The sequence below is a fragment of the Phoca vitulina genome, unplaced genomic scaffold (genome assembly GCF_004348235.1).
Source record: "Phoca vitulina isolate PV1807 unplaced genomic scaffold, GSC_HSeal_1.0 scaffold62, whole genome shotgun sequence".
Taxonomy (NCBI): domain Eukaryota; kingdom Metazoa; phylum Chordata; class Mammalia; order Carnivora; family Phocidae; genus Phoca; species Phoca vitulina.
The window spans coordinates 5,208,301-5,214,544 of record NW_022589765.1 but is presented as its reverse complement, the minus strand read 5'-3'; the positions used below and the strand labels follow the sequence as shown (position 1 = coordinate 5,214,544).

Genomic DNA, 6,244 nt, shown 5'->3' with positions numbered 1-6,244 from the left:
TTGCAGCATCAGGTAGGGGATAAAACTGGTGACGGCCTGGTCTGGAGGTGTAGGGATTCCTGGAGGCTTCCTTCCTCGGTTGGGGAGGGCACCAGGGTGGGCTTTAGGCTGTTGCCCTGGGAGGGCCGCTGGGGAACAGGAGGGGGTAGAGGGGCATGCAGTGGGGCCTTCATATGAAACAGGTTAGGAAGGGCCCCAGGCAGACAGGGAGTCTCCTGAGGGGTGAGGTGGGGTGCTTCCTTCAGCCAGCCCGGGCAGAGAAGAAAGGCAGGGAGCGGAAGAGCTCACTTTGCACAGTTTGGCCCAGTGGGCACAAGGGATTCTTCACCACCAGCTCCACATACAGCGCACTCTAGATATGATGCAGCACATCTCCGATGGGTCCGACGCCCAAGTCAGTATTCATGACAACCTTGATCCCAGTGGGCGTCTCGTAGTAATGGAGTTTGGAAGGCCAGGAAGCCGTCCTTCATGTCTAGCGGGGACATCTTGCTGACAAAGGAGCGGATAGAGAAGAGCATCCCGTACATCAGCTTGTACTCCTCTTCTTTGGGGATCCCCGCTTGCTTCTTGCGGTGCCACTCGCTGTAATGAAGGCACACTCCATTCCGGTCAAACAGGTACAGGTTGTGAACAGTCATCTGCAGGGCAGAGAGCGTTAAGCCTCGCTCCGAGACCGCCCACACTCCGGGGGCTCCAGTTCCGGGTCCCTGGCTCCCCCAACCCGGCAGCAACCCCTCGCTCATCCTTCTAATTTATGAATGTCTTATTTCTTAGAGTAAGAAATTATATTTCTTTACAGTACAGTGGACCCTTGAAAAACTGGTTCAAACTGCATGGATTCACTTATGTGGATTTCTTTCAATAAATACAGTGCAGGACTGTAAATGTATTTTCCTTATGATTTTCTTTTCTTTTTAAAGATTGTATTTATTTATTTATTTATTTATTTATTTATTTATTTATTTAACACACAGAGATAGAGAACACAAGCAGGGGGGAGCGGCAGGCAGAGGGAGAGGGAGAAGCAGGCTCCCCGCTGAGCAGGGAGCCCAATGTGGGACTCAGTCTCGGGACCCTGGAATCATGACCTGAGCCGAAGGCAGACGCTTAACTGACTGAGCCACCCAGGTGTCCCTCCTTATGATTTTCTTAATGACATTTTCTTTTCTCTAGCTTTTACTTTATGGTAAGAAACAACATGATATATATATCTATATATCTATATCTATAATTATGTATTGACTGTTTCTGTTATTGGTAAGGCTTCCAGTCAACCGTAAGCTCTTAGCAGTTAAATTTTGGAGAGATAAAAGTCATACAGGAGACAACATGGGTTGTTGCCACATTTTGGCTGTTGTGAATAATGGTTCTATGAACATTGGTATACAAATATCTGTTCTAGTCCCTGCTTTAAATTCTTTTGGATATATACCTACGAGTAGAATTGTTGGGTCATATGATAGTTCTATGTTTGAACATTTGAGAATCAGACAAAGTGTTTTTCACAGTGGCTGCACCATTTAACATTCCCTTTAGCAATACCCTTATAGTAGGGTTGCAGTTTCTATACATCCTCTCCAAAACTTACTTTCCATTTTTTAAAATTATACCCATCCTAGGAGGGTTAATGTGGTATCTTTTAGTTTTAATTACCATTTTTCCTGATGAGTGATGATATTGAGTATCTTTTCATGTGCTTATTAACCATTTGTATATTTTTATTTTTGGAGAAATGCCTATTCAAATTCTTTGCCCATTTTTGAATCAGTTTTTTGTTGTTGAGTTTTAGGAGTTCTGTATATTCTGGACATTAATTCATTATCAAATATTAAATTTATAAGTATTTTCTCCCATTTAGTAGTTTGAATTTTCATTCTGTTCATAATGTTTTTTCATGGATAGATGTTTTAATTTTGATGAAGCCCAATTTATCTATTTTTTAATTAGTTGCTTGTACTTCTTGTATCTTTTCTTTGAAGTTATTGCCAAATCTAATGTCAGAAAACAGTTTTCTTCACTGTTTTCTGCTAAGAGTTTTACCCTTTAAACTCTTGAGCTCAGGTCTTTGATCCATTTTAATTTTTGTGTATGAGATAAGCTCCATCTTCATTCTTTTGCATATGAATATCTAGCTTTCCCAGCAATATCTCTTGAACAGACTGTTCTTTCCCCATTGAATAATCTAGCACCCTTGTTTAAAATCAGTTAACCATATGTGGGAGAGTTTATTTTTGGCCTCCCTGTTCTATTCTTTTGGTCAATTTGTCCTGATGGTAGTATCATAATATTTAATTACTTAGCAATGTTAAGACTTCCTATCCATGAACATGGGATGACTTTCCATATATTTAAGTCTTCTTTAATTTCTTTCACTAATATTTTATAGTTTTATGTATATAAGCCTTTCAGATCTTTGGTTCATTTTTTCCTGAGTGTTTATTTCTTTTAGATGTTACTGTAAGTGGACATGCTTTCATAATGTCAGTTTTGAATTATTCATTGTAGGTGTACATTTGACTTGAACAACATGGGGGGTTAGAGGTACCGACCTCTATGTATAACTTTAGACTCCTCCAAAAACTTTACCAATGGCCTACTGTTGACTGGAAGTCTTGCCAATGACATAAACAGTTGATTAACACATATTTTGTATGTTATATGATATACTGTATTCTTAAAGTAAGCCAGAAGAAAGAAAATGTTATTAAGAAAATTATAAGGATGAGAAAATACATTCATAGCACTAGTATTTACTGAAAATGTGCCTGTGTAATAAGTGTCCCTGCTCATTTCAACCCATGTTCAAGGGTCAATGGCATAGAAACACAGCTGATTTTTGCATGTTGATATTGTGTCCTATAACTATGCTGAATTCCTTTATTAGCTCCAATAGTTTTCTCATGGATTCTTTGTTGGTTTCTATATATAAAATCATGTCAAATATAAATAGAGATATTACCTCTTTGTTTTAAATTTGGATGTCTTATATGTATTTTTCTTATGTTGTATCTCTGGCTAAAACTTCCACTAAATTGTTGACTAACAATGATAAAAGCCAGTATCTTTGTTTTGCTGCTGATCTTAGGGAGAAAGCTTGCTGTCCTTCACCATTATGTATGATGTTACATGTGGATTTTTCATAAATACTCTATATGCCTTTGAGCAGTTTTTCCTCTAGTCCTAGTTTTCTGAAAGTTTTTAATATGAAATGGTGTTGGATTTTGTCAAGTGACTTTTCTGCATTGAAATGATCATGTGTTTGTTTTCCCTTATTTCATTATTGTGATGTTTTACAATGTTTGATTTTTTTTTTTTTTTTTTATGTTGAACCATTCTTGCTTTCCTGGAATAAATCTCACTTAGTCTTAGTGAATAATCCTGTTGGATTTGATATACTGATCTTTTGTTGGGGACGTTTGAATCTATGTATGGTATATCAATCTGTGATTCCTTTGTCTTGTGATGTTTTTATGTGTCTTTGGTAGCACAGTAATGCTGGCTTCATAGAATGAATTCTGAAGTATTCCCTGTTCTTCTGTTCAGTTTTTGAAAGAGTTAAGTTTTGAGGAAGATTGGTGTTAATTCTTTTTTTTAAAGATTTTATTCATTTCTGAGAGAGAGAGAACACAAGCAGGGAGAGCAGCAGGCAGAGGGAGAAGCAGGCTCCCCACTGAGCAAGGAGCCCGATGTGGGACTTGATCCCAGGACCCTTGGATCATGACCCAAGCCAAAGGCAGGCGCTTAACCGACTGAGCCACCCAGGTGTCCCTTCCTTTTTTTTTTTTTTAGTAGTTTCCATGCCTAGTGTGGAGCCCAGCAGGGGGCTTGAACCCATGACCCTGAGATCAAGAGCTGAGCTGAAATCAAGAGTCAGGTGCTTAATCGACTGAGCCATCCAGATGCCCCTGGGAGTCTTATTTAAATATTTGGTAGAATTCACCTCTGAATCCATCAGGTCCAGGACTTTTCTTTCTTTTTTTTTTTTTTTAAAGATTTTATTTATTTATTTGACAGAGACACAGCGAGAGAGGGAACACAAGCAGGGGGAGTGGGAGAGGGAGAAGCAGGCTTCCCACTGAGCAGAGAGCCCGATGCGGGGCTGGATCCCAGGACCCCGGGATCATGACCTGAGCCGAAGGCAGACGCTTAACGACTGAGCCACCCAGGCGCCCCAAGGACTTTTCTTTCTTGGGAGTTTTTTGATTATTGATTCAATCTCTTTGTTATAGGTCTGTTGAGATTTCATATTTCTCCTTGAATCAGTTTAGGTAATTTGTATGTTTGGAGGCATTTGTCCATGTTTTCTAGGTTATATGCTTTGTTGGTATACATTGTTCATAGTATTCTCTTATAATCCCTTTTATCTTTGCAAGATCAGTAGTAATGTCCCTATTTGCATTTCTGGTTTTAGTTATTTGTGTTTCCTCTTTGTTCTCCGTAAGTCTAGCTAAAAGTTTGTCAATTTTGTTTATGTTTTCAAAGAATCATCTTTTGTTTCTATCAAGTTTTTTTTTCTATTGGTTTTCTATTCTCTATTTTGTTTATTTCTGCTCTACTCTTTTTTATTTCTTTTTCTATATTTGGGTTTAGAGTGTTCTTATTTTTCTAGTTCCTTAAGGTGCAAAGTTAGGGTATTGCTTTGGGATTTCTTTTTTTAAAATAAGCATGTACAGCTGTTAATTTTCCTATTACCAGTACTTTCTCTGCATCCTATGTTTTGGTGTGTTGTGTTCCTTGATATATGGTAAACTGCCTTCCTCTGTTGCTTTCACTTTTAACATTACCCTCAACTAATGTCAGCTGACTGGGGTATTGTTTTTGATAAACGTGTATGTGGATAAATTACATCATATATTGCTTCATCTGATCCAATTAAATGTGGGCACTTTTGTAGAGATAGTCTTTGAGGCATTTTTGAACCTCATTTTGACCCTGGTAGGACTGTTCTTAGCTTTCTCCCTTGTTCATTCTATTAAACTACTATCTAGTGTATGGTTTAAGTTGTTGCTCTTGTGGAGCTACCAACCTCCTCTTAAGTTCCTATGGCAATGATATCCCTTGTTTTTGATAGCATGCTTAGGCTTGAAATTCTCTGGTTTATTCCAAATAGAGCTCCCCCTTGGGGAGACCTATGTAGTCCTCTCTTAAGCATCGCCCACCCCCCATCACAAGCTCTGTGCCAATGTTCCTGGGCTGAGGGTGGGACAGTAGCTCATTTCTCTTGGAGTGACACTCCAGGTTTTTTAGTTTGGCACTGGGCAAGTGTGGTAGCTTCTGGTCATCTCAGCTTTCCTCTCCTGGCATGGCCCTATGAGCAAGCTGGTTTGGAGGTAATTGAAGCCCAGTGTACCTCCTGCTGTGCCTGGAGTAGAGCTACCATTTTATCGGTGTGGGCTGAATGGAGAAAGGGAGTCGCAGACTTCTCAGCTGCTCTTGCCTAGAATAATCTTTCTGCAACATGGAGTTATGGGTGAATGGAATTCTTATGGACAAACTGTAGCTCTGGATTGGAAGTTCAGGGAGAGGGAGCTCTGTGTTCTTTGCCGCATTCACCAGGAGTAGTGTTGAGTATGGGTGAGGGATTGGAGAGAGCAGGTCATGGCTCGAATGCTGCAGACTCTTGTTGTTTTAGTAGTTTTTCTTGAATACATGTTTGTCTTTTTACTGAATGGCTTTAGGACAATTTCTAATGCCATCAAATGGTTGTCCTTTATAATTTTCACCAGTTACGGTTATTTCTCTAGAGAGAAGGTCACTGTAGCTCCCTTACGGTCCCCTTCCTATCACCTGTTCTTTTAACTCTGTTTATGTACTCTGTTGCCTTCTGGGGAGGCAGTAGGAATTCTCTTCATTTCCCTTAGTAAGAATTAGCAGATGAAATAACTTTTGGCATGTTCAAAGATTTCTGGAAAAAAACATGGGAATTCTGATTGTAATAGAAATATTTAAAGGAATATTCATTTTCAGAATACTTTTTTGTTCTATATACATTTGTCTAGTCTCAGTCTTAAGCTATTTTAACACACAAACCACTTAATTTGTTTTATCTGAATTGGTGCATGTTCATCGTATTGGGATTGGGATTTGCTGCAAGACACAGAAAACCCAAAATAATATTGGCTTAAACATGATAAAATTTTTATTTTTTTCTTATGTAAATTACATGATTAGATAAGCATTCTGGCAGCCCTGTGATCAACCAGGAAATAGTCTCTTTCTGTGTTTTGCATCTGAATTCTCA

At 39.0% G+C, this 6,244-nt stretch overlaps 1 pseudogene; it reads right to left on the bottom strand.

Moving 5' to 3' along the window:
* Positions 1–241: 241 nt before the first annotated feature.
* Positions 242–676, bottom strand: LOC116623920 (annotated as a pseudogene).
* Positions 677–6,244: the final 5,568 nt, after the last annotated feature.